General features: G+C 39.7%; 1 protein-coding gene across 4 annotated transcripts in view; it reads left to right on the top strand.

Annotated features, from left to right (window-relative positions):
* Nucleotides 1–15,407, top strand: part of MACROD2 (mono-ADP ribosylhydrolase 2) — a 1,000,449-nt gene that overhangs the window by 232,188 nt on the left and 752,854 nt on the right. The window lies entirely within an intron of this gene.

Below are 15,407 nucleotides of genomic sequence, written 5' to 3'. Positions count from 1 at the left end.
TTATTTATTAAATTTATCTCCACCCATCTCCCCCTAATGGGGGACTCTGGGCAACTCACAAAATCCATTAAAACAATAAATATATAAAACATAAAAACTATACAAAACATTACCAAACAAGTAAAGTCCAAGAGGCTGATGGTTACCAGAGGTGCAGACGACAGGCCTCTAGGGGGCTAGGCATCCTCACACTTGGTGACTTCCCTCCCCACCCCAGGCCAAGTGGCAGAGCCAGGTCTTCAGATCTCTCTGGAAGGCCAGGAGTGAAGGGGCCAGTCTTACCTCTGGGGGCAAGATATTCCAAAAGGCGGGGGCTACAGCAGAGAAAAATGTTGTACAAATGCTAGGATTTGGGCATACAGTTAAAAAAAGGTGCATATTTTCCAGTTTTCTCTTACTCCAAATTTAAAGCTCTGATATTAAGAGAAATACAAATCATATTTTATTTTTTGTTGTATATCATTAGAACATTATATTTCTCTGAAACCTTAAAATGATTGTTGTAGCTTTGATTTTACTTGTTAATGCTAGGAACTTTTTCAAATGTATTTACAGATAATAAAAAATAGCAGTTTTTAACTTACCTCAAAGGTACAGCAAGAAGCAGGGTTGGCGCTACCATTAGGCAGAGTCAGTTGGCAGCCTTAGGCAGTTGAAAAGGCAGCAAGAATATTGTTAATTTCTGAACTGACAGTAGAATTGGCAATTTTTAGATCCTCATCCAGTGCCAAGATAGGCAAGAAGCAAGATAGGAAGAATATTGACATAGGCAAGAAGCAAGATAGGAAGAATATTGAATATTGACACTTTTGAACTTTGGTGTTGGAAAAGACTCCTAAGAATACCATGGACAGCCAAGAAAATAAAGGGAACAAATCAACCCAGAGTTCTTACTCAAGGCACAAAGGACCAGGCTGAAATCTATCTATCTATCTATCTATCTATCTATCTATCTATCTATCTATCTATCTATCTATCTATCTATGTTTATATAGTTGCCTATATAACTTTGTGCCTTCTTACAAAGGGAGAAATTAACCTACTTCAGACATGTTATGCAAAGACCTAACTCTCTGGAGAAGGCTGTAATGCTGGGAAAGGTGGAAGGAAAGAGAAGAAGAGGACAACCAGCATTACAAATAATTCAAATACAAATTGCCATTGTATTTGAATTATTTGCAATTGTATCTATTGTTAGAGTGCATTTCCCCTTAAATTGCAGTGCAATCTGACTGAGGGAAATATAAAATGCTAGAAGTAAATAAAATTAATAGAAGAACATTGCAATTTATAGCCTCAATCGTTTAAAATCTAAGATAAAATCTAACATAGCCATATTTCCTGATGGCAACCCTTTGAATGTAAGAGTGTGATTGTTATCACCTTCTTACAATTGTGAAGATTTCCAATATTAATAAATAACTAATGACATTTTATATTTTTCAGATATTTTTGTTGGTCTAGCTCTCTGTTCCAGATTAGAAGTACCATTGTTCTTTGTATATCTAGGTGCAGTCAGCATTGAGGATAAGTTGCTCTGTCAGAGATTTGCAAAATAGAAGTCTATATAATCACACTAGAAAGTTCATTAAGTGCTCTAAATTTAACTAATCATAGAGGAAAATGCATGTATTTTAATGATTAAAAACAAGGATTAATATATGCAAAAAACAAATGTGCTATATTCCTACCCATAATCATTCTAATTTTGTAATTGGAAGGGTAATTTAATTAGCAACATATACATGTTTTGGAGAGTTCTAGAATCACCACATTTCCTCCCTCAAGTAGACTAAACATCTCTAACAGATAATTCTCTACTGCCAATTCAAGCCATTAATAAAACTGTTCCCTCTGCCCATCTACTTCCTTATCCTAAAATGGGAAAGGAGGTTCCCTCATTGCATAGATTTAGCTGCTAAACCTGTCATTGTGAGGTCATTCTGCCACAAAAGTTAATAAAACAAAATTTAATTGTTATTGACACAGTAACCAAATAGGATTTATCAGATTTGGACTAATGATTCATCTGCTTTTTAAAAAGAAATATTTTTCTTAATACTCCTTTTCATTTATAAGAAATTACACATCTACTGTAGTTCTCAGCTAATAACAAATAGATAAAAGAAGCTAGTTATCCAACACTTCAACATAGTGAAGAGGAAGCTGCTCTCACAACTTGAGATAGACCAACCACACATTACATCTCAGACTCAGGAAGACCTGGAAGAACAACTGGATGTGTAGCCAACACCTGAAGCTGGAACATCACTGCCATCCCTTCCGTTACAGAGCACAGCAGAAGCCAAGAAGATAAATGCCCTGTTCTCTAGAGAACCATCTAAGGTGTACTCCCAACTGCAGTGCAACAACACAGTAACAGCAGAGCAACCACCAGCAGAAACTGAACAGTATTGGAAGAACATATGGGAGAAAGAGAAGACAAATAACACCAGTGCAAAGTGGCTGCAGGACCTGTAAGCAGACCACAACAATCTCCCAAAACAGGAACCAGTCACCATCACAGTAGCAGACATCCAACAGTGGGTCAAGAACATGAAGAGCTGGACAGCACCTGGCCTGGACATGATCCACACCTACTGGCTAAAGAAATTAACAGTAGTGCATGAATGCTTAGTAGCACAGATGAACCAGCTGCTAGCAGCAGGCTCCCACCCTGTGATGGAATGGACTTATGAAGGCCATGCTCAGGGAGATAAGTGTGTTCTTAGCCCCCAGCAGGAGTGTGGAAAGTTCAAGATGAGGCTGGCACCTCCCTAAGGAATTCACGGTGTTGTGGCTGGCTGGCTTGGGAACTTGGGTTCAGTCTGGTGAGATTCTATCTTGAGGTGGAAGCTAATAAACGCAACAGAACTGTATTTGCATTGTCTCAGGGAGTTCTTTGGGCTGAACCTGACACACCCAGACTAGCTAACACAAAGAAGGACAGTGCTGATCATGAAAGAGCCTCACAAGGGAACAGCACCATCCAACTACTAGCCAATAACCTGCCTCCCCACAACATGGAAAGTCCTTTTAGGCATCATAACTGCCAAGCTACAGGACCATATGGGCCAGTACATGAGCACAGCTCAGAAGAGCATTGGGAACAACACCGGAGGCTCAAAACACCAGTTGCCCATAGATAGAGCAGTTGGCTGAGACTTACAGTCTAGACAGACCAATCTGAGCACAGCGTGGATTGAGTAACTACAGGAAAGCCTACAACTCAATGCCACAAACGTATCTGTAAATGCCTGGTGCTACACAAAGTCAACAGAACACTAAGGATCTTCCTCAAGAACTCATTGGGACTTTGGAAGACAACTCTGGAAGCCAATTCAAGACAGCTTGCACAAGTGGCCATCAAGTGCAGCATATACCCACTGTGTTCTGCATAGGCTTGAACCACCTCAGCCAGATAATCACAAGGACTGCATACGGATGCAAGTTCAAGAGTGGAACTACCATCAGCCACCTCCTCTACATGGATGACATCAAGCTGTGTGCTAAGCATGAATGAGACATCGACTCGCTGATCCACCTGACACAGATCTACAGTGAGGACATTGGGATGTCATTTGAACTGGAGAATTGTGGCCAGATGGTAGTAAAGAGAGGGAAGGTAATTAAGACTGATAGGGTGGAACTACCAGCAGGCCACATAGCACATATACAGACCAGCTACAAGTACCTTGGTATCCCATAGTCACATGGGAACCATGATGAGGAGTCAAGGAAGACAGCAACATCCAACTACTACCAAAGGATAAGACAGGTCCTGAAGAGCCAACCCAATGGGAAGAACAAGATCCATGCTATCAACATGTATGCCCTACCAGTCGTCAGATACCCTGCCAGTATAGTGAGCTGGTTACAGGAGGACATGGAGGCTGCTGATGTGAAGACCCAGAAGCTCCTCACAATGTATGGAGGTTTTCATCCCAAGTCCAACACCCATAGACTGTACACCAGCTGGAAAGAGGGCGGGCGGGATCTGGTGAGTGTCAAAGCCACTGTCCTGGATGAAACCCAGAGCATCCAGGAGTATATCAGTAAGAGGGCACTCAAAGATTAGCTGCTGAGAGAATGCCTGAGCCAGCAGCAGTTGTGGGAGGAAGTTCAAGCAAAGGAAGTGCCATGGCAAGACAAGACCCTGGACGGGATGTACGCCCAGAGTCACCTTGTGTGAGATGGGCGACTATATAAATATGATAGATAGATAGATAGATAGATAGATAGATAGATAGATAGATAGATAGATAGATAGATAACCATCAACAGATAACAGGTGGCTGACATTGGAAAATCCTACCAGTGGCTGGAAAGGGCTGGACTAAAAGACAGCACTGAAGCACTGATCATAGCAGCAGAAGCACAGGCACTAAGCACCAGATCCATAGAAGCAGGGGTCTATCACACTAGACAGGACCCAAGGTGCAGATTGTGCAAAGAAGCCTCAGAGGCAGTCCAACACATAGTGGCAGGGTGTAAGATGCAGGCTGGAACAGCATACACTGAATGGCACAACCAAGTAGCTGGCATTGTGCACAGGAACATCTGCACAGTGTATGGACTAGACCCTCCCAAGTTCAAATGGGAGATTCCACAGAAGGTTGTGAAGAATAACAGGGCTACGATCCTGTGGGACTTCCAGATCCAGACAGACAGACAGGTACTGGCCAATCAACCACACATTGTGGTAGTAGACAAGGACCAGACTATATCTCTCCTCCCTGCCTATGCACACTTCTATTAAATCCCAGGAGCTGTGGCTCTTAAGCCAGGAGAGTGGTTCCAGCAGAAGCCAGGAACAACATCGAAGCTCTCTGTCGAGAAGACTGCAGTGCTAGGAACATCGAAGATACTTCGCAGAAACTCCCAGGCCTCTGGTAGAGGACCTGAGATCGAGGAAGACACATATCACCCATAAACAGCTACTGTACTTTGGACAGAGTTTATGACTGACCTGGCCATAGAAGCGTCTCAGAGTCAGAGGCCCAGACCATCAGTTTCAAGTAGCAGGTCTAGAAACCATTCTTAGAGGATCATAAGATGGGAGGTAGAAGAGAGAATCATATAAGGAATGCAAAACAGGCTTTTGAAACTGCTGTCTGTCTCTATTGTTAAGAATTAGACTTCTGTTTCTGGAAAGGTTAAAAACTGGGATACAAAAAAAATCAAGTGGGGGGTCAAACAGATACCTTCATATCTTTGTGCATCTATTCTATGTGGTGGACCACTGTGGATATTAGTATTGGCCTCTGTGTTAAGCATAGATACATTAAGTATAAACACATATCCTGAGCCTGGGTAACTTCTAATATTGCTTACTGAACCTCCCATTTCCTTTCTCCTTGCTGACACCTTTGACCACGCAGAATCAAGGGGAAGGGTGAAATCTTGTCTGTTCCCAGATCTCCTTTGAAGGCTAGGCACCATTGGATACAACCCCCAGTTTAGCTCATACCGTGTGTTTGGGTATGTCTATATATGTGATGTTTGGCAAACTGAGAGGTGAGAATATGGTTGCTCAGCCAAAGTGTTTTAAGCCATATTTAAGCCAGTTAGGTTTTGAGGCTGGAAATAATAGGTGGCAGAATGGTGAGATGAAGAATTGTCAAGTATTGGAGAATTTTACTTTCTAAATAATGTTCCTCCTTTACAGATGCCTTCTTTGTTCCATTTTGAGTTTCAGGTATTTCTGATGTGCCATAAAGTATAATTGGTTATAGCCCTCCCAAGCTCAATTATAAATCAGGGAGTTTCTAACTAGCCAAAACAGCTGCCTAACAAGGATGCAAATACATACATTGACCCAATCAGTGTCACAATCAGGATTAAAGGTTATAGGAATTGGACTGAATGCCTAATGACATCCTAATGATACATCCTAATCTCTCTCTATGTATGCATGTTTGTGTTATTGTAACAAAGAATGTTCAGTATTCAATACATGTGCATCTTTATAATAGATATTAAAATAATGAGCAAAATGTCAATTCTCTTAGAAATTCATCACTCTTTCCTGCCCTCTTCCAGATTTTAAAAAAACCATTAGTGCTTTATCTCCCATACTTTATGCAGCGATTATGTAATTATAGGAGGGAAGACACAGTTCCCCTACTTGGCAATAAGAATTTTAGTAGCATAGGCCCTATTTTGTACATTTATTTCCATGATCGAAAATACCTAATGCTTTAAATTTAGCAGTTTGAAAATGTAATTCTTAAATTTTGTTTGCTGGGTTGATTAAAATGTACTTCAGACAGCATCTTGTAAATTTAATGATGCAAATATAGGATAGGCTGCCTGAAAGCTAACCAAGTTACAAAAAAGTCTACATGCAGAGTTGGGTTTTTAAAACATATTAAATTAGATCCTCAGTTTCTGACAGGTTTAATAACACAGATAAACTGGGCACCTCCCATTGCTAAATCAGCAACTTCCAATTTAATCCTCTCCAATCCCTTTCATCCATTCAGTGGTATGTTACAGAAGATATTTTAGAAGACATTGAAATGAACATTGAACAATGTCAGCAAAATATGGCATATAGCCTCTCATGATAAGCTTTTAAAGCAACTACATTTGTAATACATGTTTGTACTCATATACATATACAGACACATACATACTGATGCTAATTATAATTTCTGTGATGTAGTTCAAGAAGTATCTTACAATTTGGGAATAAATGGAAAATATTTCAATGTAAATTAACCATAATACAGTCATATATTCTGCTACTCAGTTTCTTTGTATGTGTAAACACAATGGCAACAAGGAGACTGGGGAGATCTTGTGGTGGCTCCCTTACGGAGGCTAACATCATCCTCTCTTGTGCTTTTCTATAGTTAAAATGAATGTTTTAATATATTTATTGGTTTTTTAATTAAGTGTTGTACGCCACCCAGAGTCACTTTTTTGTGAGATGGGCGGCCATACAAATGTAATAAATAAATAAATAAATAAAATAAAATGAATTTTCTTTTTTAAGAGCTGGGATGTTTTAATTAACATGAGAGGCTTAACCAACTACATATGTAGTTGATTAAAAACAATACTAATGAATCACAACGATTTAAAGGGCATCTACTAGAGGCCTGAATGGAATCTAATTTTTGAAACTGTTTCTGATAGAGTAAATCCTATAAAGGGAAGTCGATCTGCTCCCACCAGTATCAGCAATATGAGTCTCATCAGTAGAGGAATAAATCACCATCCCTATATTTGAAATATAAACTGTTGCTGCGTGACATAATCAGCTTGTCATCTAAAGAAGGAATAAGGAATATGTTGTAAGACTTTTAACAGAATGTCCTATTATTACCTGTGTCAGAGGATGAATAATATTTTATTAGAATCCCTTTTATTTTGAAATTATATAAGCACTACATTTCTAAGTAAGTTGGTCCTAGAATTCAAGAGTACTGGAACTTTAAATTTGGTTATAATATGTTCCATCACAATTAACAGGACTTTTAATCATGGTGATGAAATGTTTCAGTAATTTCAATGATGCTTCTCATTAATACTTTCTAAGCTGTTCGGAAATGTATGTATGTATGTATGTATGTGTGTGTGTGTATTTATTTAAAAGATACGTATGGCTGCCCATCTTAAACCACAATTCATGGCAGCTCACAACAATAAAAAACCCGAACTATAAAAACCATAATACCATAAAACACAGCCAAAACCTGGCGCCCCAGTCATCTCCTTAGGATGCTCCAACAACCAACCCCAAACACCCCCCACTCTATCCCAGCGCCTGGGTGAAAAGCCAGGTCTTAATGGCCTTCTGGAAGACTAAAAAGATTGCTGGTGGGGAACACTTCAAGAAAAGGACCTGGAGCATGCCTAGTGTATCCGATTGGGTAGGATGGGCAGATAATCTCAGCAAGAGGCAGTCCCACAAATAACCTGGTCCCATGCCATGTAGGGCTTTAAAGGTACCAGCACCTTGAATTTCATCCAAAAGGAAACTGGGAGCCAGTGCAGCTTGCGTAACAGACATGCAATGTGAACAAACCTAGAAATGCCCACCACTGTGCACACCACTACATTCTGGGCCAGTTACAGGTTCCAAGTGGTCTTCAAGGGCAGCCTCATGTAAAGTGCATTGCAGTAATCCAAACAGGAAGTGAGTAAGGCATGAATGACCATGAGCAATGCCTCCCAGTCCAACAAAGGGCACAATTGGTGCACAAGACAAATCTGTACAAAGGCCTCCTAGCCACAGCTGCCACCTGTTCATTGAGCAGGAACCTTGAACCCAGGAGGACCCCCAAACTGCACACATCTCAGTCCAGGGAAGTACAACCCCATCCAGAATAAAACCAGATATCATTAGACTCTGGGGGGCCAAAAACCCAAAGCCCACTCTTGCCAGGGTTGAGTCCAAGTCAGTTCCTCCCCGTTCAGACCCTCACAGCTTCCAGGCAATCGGACAGCACTGCAACAGTATCACTTGCCCAGCCAAGGGTGGAGATGTATAGCTGGTATCATCAGTATATTGATGGTACCATAACCATAACCATATAAGTCATATATTCTGCTACTCAAGTGCTGTTGAATGACCTCACCCAGCATTTTCATGTAGATGTTAAAAAGGAGGTGAGAGACCCAAGCCCTGAAGTATCTCGGATTGCAGGGGTGTAGGGCTCAACCTCTCCCCTCCACAATACCAACTGGATCCAGCCACAGAGATAGGAGGAGAACCACTGAAAAACAGTGCCCCCACTCCCCCCCCCCACAGCTGGTCCAGAAGCATACCATGATTGATGGTATCGAAAGCCACTGAGAGATCCAGGAGAGCCAGGATGGTTGCACCATCCCAAGCCATCCAGAGTTATGCACAAGAGTGACCAATGCTGTCCTCGTACTGTACCCTGGCCTGAATCCAGACTGAAAATGGTCCAGATAATCTGCTTCATCCAGGGTCCTCTGAAGCTGAGCACCAACCACCCTCTCAACAACCGTCCCCAAAAAAGGGAAGGTTGGAGACTGAACAAAATTTATCTAACACAGTTGGGTCCAAGGATGGCCTCTTGAGAAGGAAGCATACCACCACTTCCTTCAAGGCAGGCGGTACCGCTCCCACCTGCAAAGAGGCATTAACCGCTGCTTGAACCCAACCACATGCCACCTCCTGGGAGGCCTTAGCCAATCAGGAGGGGTATGGGTCCAGAAAGATGGCCAGACTCTCAGCCACAAGGACCCTGTCCACTTCCTCAGGATCAACTGGGCTTTTATGTCTATTGCCTGTTAAGTTTATGTTTTGGCTCATGCTATAGCCGGTGCCCAAAGTAATGACCGTCACAACTCTCCCACGGTCATGTGATTGCGATCCGGGTACTTGGCAACCAGCTCGCACTTACAACAATGGTAGCATCCCGGGGTCACCTGACTGCCATTTGCAACCTTCCCAGCTGGCTTCTGGCAAGCAAAATCAATGGGAACTGCATGAATCACATCATTAGACTGTGTGATATGCTTAATGATGTGATTCGCTTAATGACCACTGCAAAAAAGGTCGTAAAATCGGGTCTGGTCACATGATGATTCAAGCAAGTCACTTAGCAACCTAAATTCCAGTCCCAAGTGTGGTGGTTAACCAAGGGCTACCTGTATTGATTTGTCTTCATCCTATGCATTGTCATCTTGCGCTCCATACTGTCATTCAATTTGAGAAGAGACTTGATCTATCTTGGATAGCTATCTATGCTGATAAAGACTTGATAATTGCCCAGTCCTGCAACTTTCTAGTGATACCAGACTTAGAGACAATCTTCTTGTGCTATAGAATTTCCATTCTGCAGCTAGAAAACTAAATAAGTTTTAAAAAATATTTTCTTTTTCCTCTTCAGATAAGATATAAATTTTCAAAACTATGTTTTGAGTATGTACATTGAACTCATTGATAATGTTTGACAGAATTATGCACAAAATATGTATCACTGTTTTCTTACAGAAGATGAGGATTTTGTTTGTGCAGATTAGTGTATACAGATTGATGAACCCAGTTTATGTTTGCATGATCAACACTAAAAGCTGATGCACATACAAATGCAGTTTTGAACTGTCCAGTAATGTGCTTTTCTATCCCATCGACTGTTTCTCAGCACCTTCCAGAAAATCTAGCACTGTATTCACTAAATTGTCTTCAATAACAAGGTATGAGTCTACAATGGAAGCATTGTTCCCTTTGTTTTAAGCATCCATATTCATAGCAAATGATAAAAGCTTCCCACTGAATGTGAAAGTAGCCATGACTCATCTTATAATTTTGAGGGCAAGCACCTTTTCCACAAGACCTTCAGTTTTTGTCCTACAGCTGGAAAGGTTATTTCCAGTACTTGACTCAGTAAGCATCATCTGAGTCAATTTAATACTGCAGTTTGTAAGACCATGCAGTTAATAATTCAGCTTGTATTTTACCACAGGTACAGTACATAAAGGATAACTCTGCAGTAGTTACCTGAAGGACAGTGTTCTTCTCTTGATTTTTTAACAATCAGAGACAACTACTGAGGGAAGTTTGATGTTGTCAACCTACATATGAACTCTGGGGCTGTTGTGGGTATGCTGAATCAGTGTTTGGAATGAATAATTGACTGACAGCTAACTTTCACCAAGCTAACACTGGTAAGATTCAATTCAGAAAAAAAGTGTTCTTACAGAAATTTGTGAAAGGCAGCTTATGCAGTATGAGCTGGCTGGCCCTTTTCCTTGGCCAATTTCAACATGTTGTGAAAATGGATTTGTAAGTAAGCCTTGAATATACCATGAGAACAAGCTGTTTGTAGTTATTGTTATAATATTAATGTGATTTTAATGAACTGCTGTAGTGATTTTACAGTGATTTTATTGTAATGTTTTTTATTTGGTTGCTCCTGTTTGGAGCCCAGTGAACATAATTTTGTAAAATGTACATTCACCCAAAATGTTAATGAATAAGAGAGAGAAAATCTGAGAAAAGAACATTTGCCTCTACCTCAATTCAGCAACAGTAATAAATAGAAGCACTGATTTAATACAAGGGTTTCTTAACTTTACATATTGTAAAGTGGCATATTTTACTATGCATATTGTTATCCCTTCATTTAACTGGAGCAACAGAGAACTCATAAAAAGAAATAACCAATTATCTTCTGATTAATTTTCGGTAAATAGAAACTTGATTGTGACTTGACTTTGGCCTGCCATTTAAATGTTGGGAATGTGATCTCCAGCTGCATGCTATTTCATATCATACACTCCTCTAAGTGAAATAAAGAAATCTCGGTTTCTTATAATACAGTGCACTTTACAGAATCAACAGAATCCATTTCCCTATTCTTAATGATATTTCTACATTCATCTGCCTTTTTTTTTTGCTGAAAGGAAGAAAAAACAGGATTCACAATGTGTGTGTAAAAATGGTTGGAAAATTGTTGTTAATTTCTAGTTTAGTTTGTACCCAGCACATTCCTAGTCAGTCCCTATATCTAGATCAGAACAAGCACATATGCCACTAAGTTTAGCTAGCAAAACTATAGCTTGATGATTGTTTATTAAACATTAGCAAAAGAAAAAAAGAAAAAAACTGGCAAAAATGGAATAAGAGACATGCAAAAGAAAGGAGAAATAGTGATATGAAGAACAGGTGAGAATTTATGTTATCTGTATCTATCTACATATCAAAGGCACAGAAGTTTCCAGAGCCAGTGAAAGCAAGACTGTGAATAATTAGCATGGACAGTCCCAAAAGGAGTGGTCTTTGGTTGTTCCAGCTTTAACCCTTTTCTATACATAACAGTAGCAGAATAGAGATGGAAAGTAGGATAACAGGTGATCACTCCTCTGTTCTGCACCATAAAGGGAATAATTTGGTGGATGGGGATGATGTATCCAACCAAAACTTGGTAAATCGTTACAAAAGTCTTTCTCAGAATGTCTGGTTCCTCTCTGTTTCACAAACCTAATCTCATCCCAAAATATCAAAGCTAAAGTTTTGATTCCAAAGCAAGGTCACTGAAATCCCAGAGGTATAGGGCTAGACTAGGAAGTTAGAAAAGATTCCCAGAAGGAGACAGTAGCTGTCATCTTTGTATTGTTGCCACAAAAAATATATAAGTAATACACAATACAAAAATACACAATCACCAGAAGTCAAGTCACTTTTATTACAGTGGAGGGCTGAAGACTATTTTGTACACATTGGAAATGCAAAAACTTTCCCTTCTATTCATTGAACCCAGTTTTCTGCCTGGCTCATTCTTATGTTCCATTTCTGGCCTCAGTGTTGCTTAATAATTTGAAAAAGAATGCTATATTTTAATCCTAAATAAAGAACACTTCTTTGAAATAAGGAAGAGGTGGCAAACCTAGGCTTACTATAAGCTGTAATACACAATCTATATATTATAATATTAAAAAAAAAAGGATCCTGAAGGCTTACATCATATTAAGTTTTACTGGAGGGGGTGGAGTGTTGAAGTACCCTCAACCATGGACAATTGAAGAAAACCAATTTTGGAACAAGATCTGAAGTAGGAAGTGAAGGTTTAGATTAACCGAAGAAGTGAATGATTCAGATAAAATGCACATTAAATTACAGTGATTTTGAATAAAGTAATATATACTGCATGTACAAATCTGTGTCCTTTTTAAAAGAGGTATAACAGCTATTTTCTTTGTGATGCATAAGCAGTTACCTTAGCTATAGGCTTGACAGAAGCTACATTTTTCTCTCCATACAATTCTGCAGAAATCAAGTCAACTGTTTCCACAGCACTGAGAAAAGGGCAGGTTTTTTTAGTTGAAGACCATTCATTTGGGGGCTAATTTTGAATTGCATATTAATGAAGTGAAAGACTGAATCAAGTAGTAAGTGGAAGCAGAACTGAAAGTTGGTGAAGCCAGCTCTTACCTCCTTTGACACTTTTTTTCCCTTTGACATCTCCTTTTCATTTTCCTGCTCATAAGGCTGATAGAAAAGGGAAAAGTCAACTTCAACAGAGGTCTAAAACAATTAGTTATAGAACGTTTTCAAATGAACAAAGGGCTTTAGGTAATTAAGCCAACTGGTTGGAAATCCTTGATGTATGGGAAAATGGTGGTTGCCCTAGCTAGTAAGATTGAGATAGAAATATCATGATTTGATTCTAGCTTTATAAAAGGACTTTGTCCAAAGAGATCAATCTCCTTATGTTCCTGCCTCAGTATGTTATGGGAAAGGTAAGGTTTAAGGGGATAAAAGTGCTCCTAAACCAATTGGCCCCAACTCTGGTATGTGGATCCAGTCTGAAACAGATTTATGGGATGGATGTAACAGGTCAGAATTGCAAACTTACTGTGAGAGTCCACAAGATGGATTGTGATTTCCTTTGTTTACATAAATATTTGTACTATTAGAGATTAAATTTTCATCATGCCATATTCTATTACTTTTTGTTCCTTTCTGTAATTCCAACATATGAAAGGAACATATGGTGACTACAGTATTTTTGTAATAAACTGTAATATTGCCATTAGTGTAGTGACTAGCAATATTTGCAGTTATTTTTGTTGGTTTTACATTTTTCTTTTAATTGATATTGCATCTCTAATTGGGGAAAATATTTCTCCTATTTCTTATTAATAGGGTTAAATCTCTCCTCCTTTCTGCTCTTTCTTTCAGTCTCTTCATGACAGTGAGCACTATGAATTGCCTAGTAACTTTTGTCTGAAACTATAATTATAACTGTTATAATTTAAATTATTAAATGTTTAGAAGATTGCAGTAATAAAGGGAGATAATGTGGCATTCACATTGTTTTATATAAAGGATTTAATGATGTGGGAAGTACTAGGTAATTTACAGGAATACTTTTATTTATTTAATTTATTTCAAGCATTTAATATTCTACCAACTAACCCAAAGGGATTAGATAGCATCCACAAAGTAATAATGAATCAAACTTTAATCTTCAAGACTGAGTTTTTAATAATAACAAAGTCAATTTTCTTTTCATTTGGTAACCAGATAAGTTAATAACCAGTCACATTAAAATGGCAGAAATGTAATGTGAGAATTTTTTGTATATATTCCCAGTATCTGTGTATCTGTGTATCCATACCTTGCAAATAAAGTATACCTTTGGGTGTGTTGTATGCATTTTGGGGACTCTCCAGATTTATTCACTTTCACTATTATCAGAGGTATGTACCACTGTATAAGATGAGATGGCAGGTTTTCTCTTTTCCCCTTTCTTGAACAGGAGAAAAGGTCTTACTTAGTTTGGTCAACCTCTCTCCCCATGCCCCACCAGAATAAGCTTATATCCGAGAGTTGTTCCTATTGCACCAATCCACAGCAGATACAGAGGGGCAAAAAAGTATTTAGTCAGCCACCAATTGTGCAAGTTCTCCCACTTAAAAAGATGAGAGAGGCCTGTAATTTTCATCATAGGTATACCTCAACTATGAGACACAAAATGGGAAAAAAAATCCAGAAAATCACATTGTCTGATTTTTAAAGAAGTTATTCGCAAATCATGGTGGAAAATAAGTATTTGGTCAATATCAAAAGTTCATCTCAATACTTTGTTATATATCCTTTGTTGGCAATGACAGAGGTCAAACGTTTTCTGTAAGTCTTCACAAGGTTTTCACACACTGTTGCTGGTATTTTGGCCCATTCCTCCATGCAGATCTCCTCTAGAGCAGTGATGTTTTGGGGCTGTCGCTGGGCAACACGGACTTTCAACTCCCTCCAAAGGTTTTCCATGGGGTTGAGATCTGGAGACTGGCTAGGCCACTCCAGGACCTTGAAATGCTTCTTACGAAGCCACTCCTTCGTTGCCCGGGCGGTGTGTTTGGGATCATTGTCATGCTGAAAGACCCAGCCACGTTTCATCTTCAATGCCCTTGCTGATGGAAGGAGGTGTTCACTCAAAATCTCACGATACATGCCCCCATTCATTCTTTCCTTTACACGGATCAGTCGTCCTGGTCCCTTTGCAGAAAAACAGCCCCAAAGCATGATGTTTCCACCCCCATGCTTTACAGTAGATATGGTGTTCTTTGGATGCAACTCAGCATTCTCTCTCCTCCAAACACGACGAGTTGAGTTTAGACCAAATCGTTCTACTTTGGTTTCATCTGACCATATGACATTCTCCCAATCCTCTTCTGGATCATCCAAATGCTCTCTAGCAAACTTCAGACGGGCCTGGACATGCACTGGCTTAAGCAGGGGGACACGTCTGGTACTGCAGGATTTGAGTCCCTGGCGGCATAGTGTGTTACTGATGGTAGCCTTTGTTACTTTGGTCCCAGCTCTCTGCAGGTCATTCACTAGGTCCCCCCGTGTGGTTCTGGGATTTTTGCTCACCGTTCTTGTGATCATTTTGACCCCACGGGGTGAGATCTTGCATGGA

The sequence above is a fragment of the Python bivittatus genome, unplaced genomic scaffold (genome assembly GCF_059951505.1).
Source record: "Python bivittatus isolate LINGU-HERP-01145 unplaced genomic scaffold, Pbiv_v1 ctg000020_np1212, whole genome shotgun sequence".
NCBI lineage: Eukaryota > Metazoa > Chordata > Lepidosauria > Squamata > Pythonidae > Python > Python bivittatus.
This window is presented reverse-complemented; position numbering and strand designations above follow the sequence as displayed.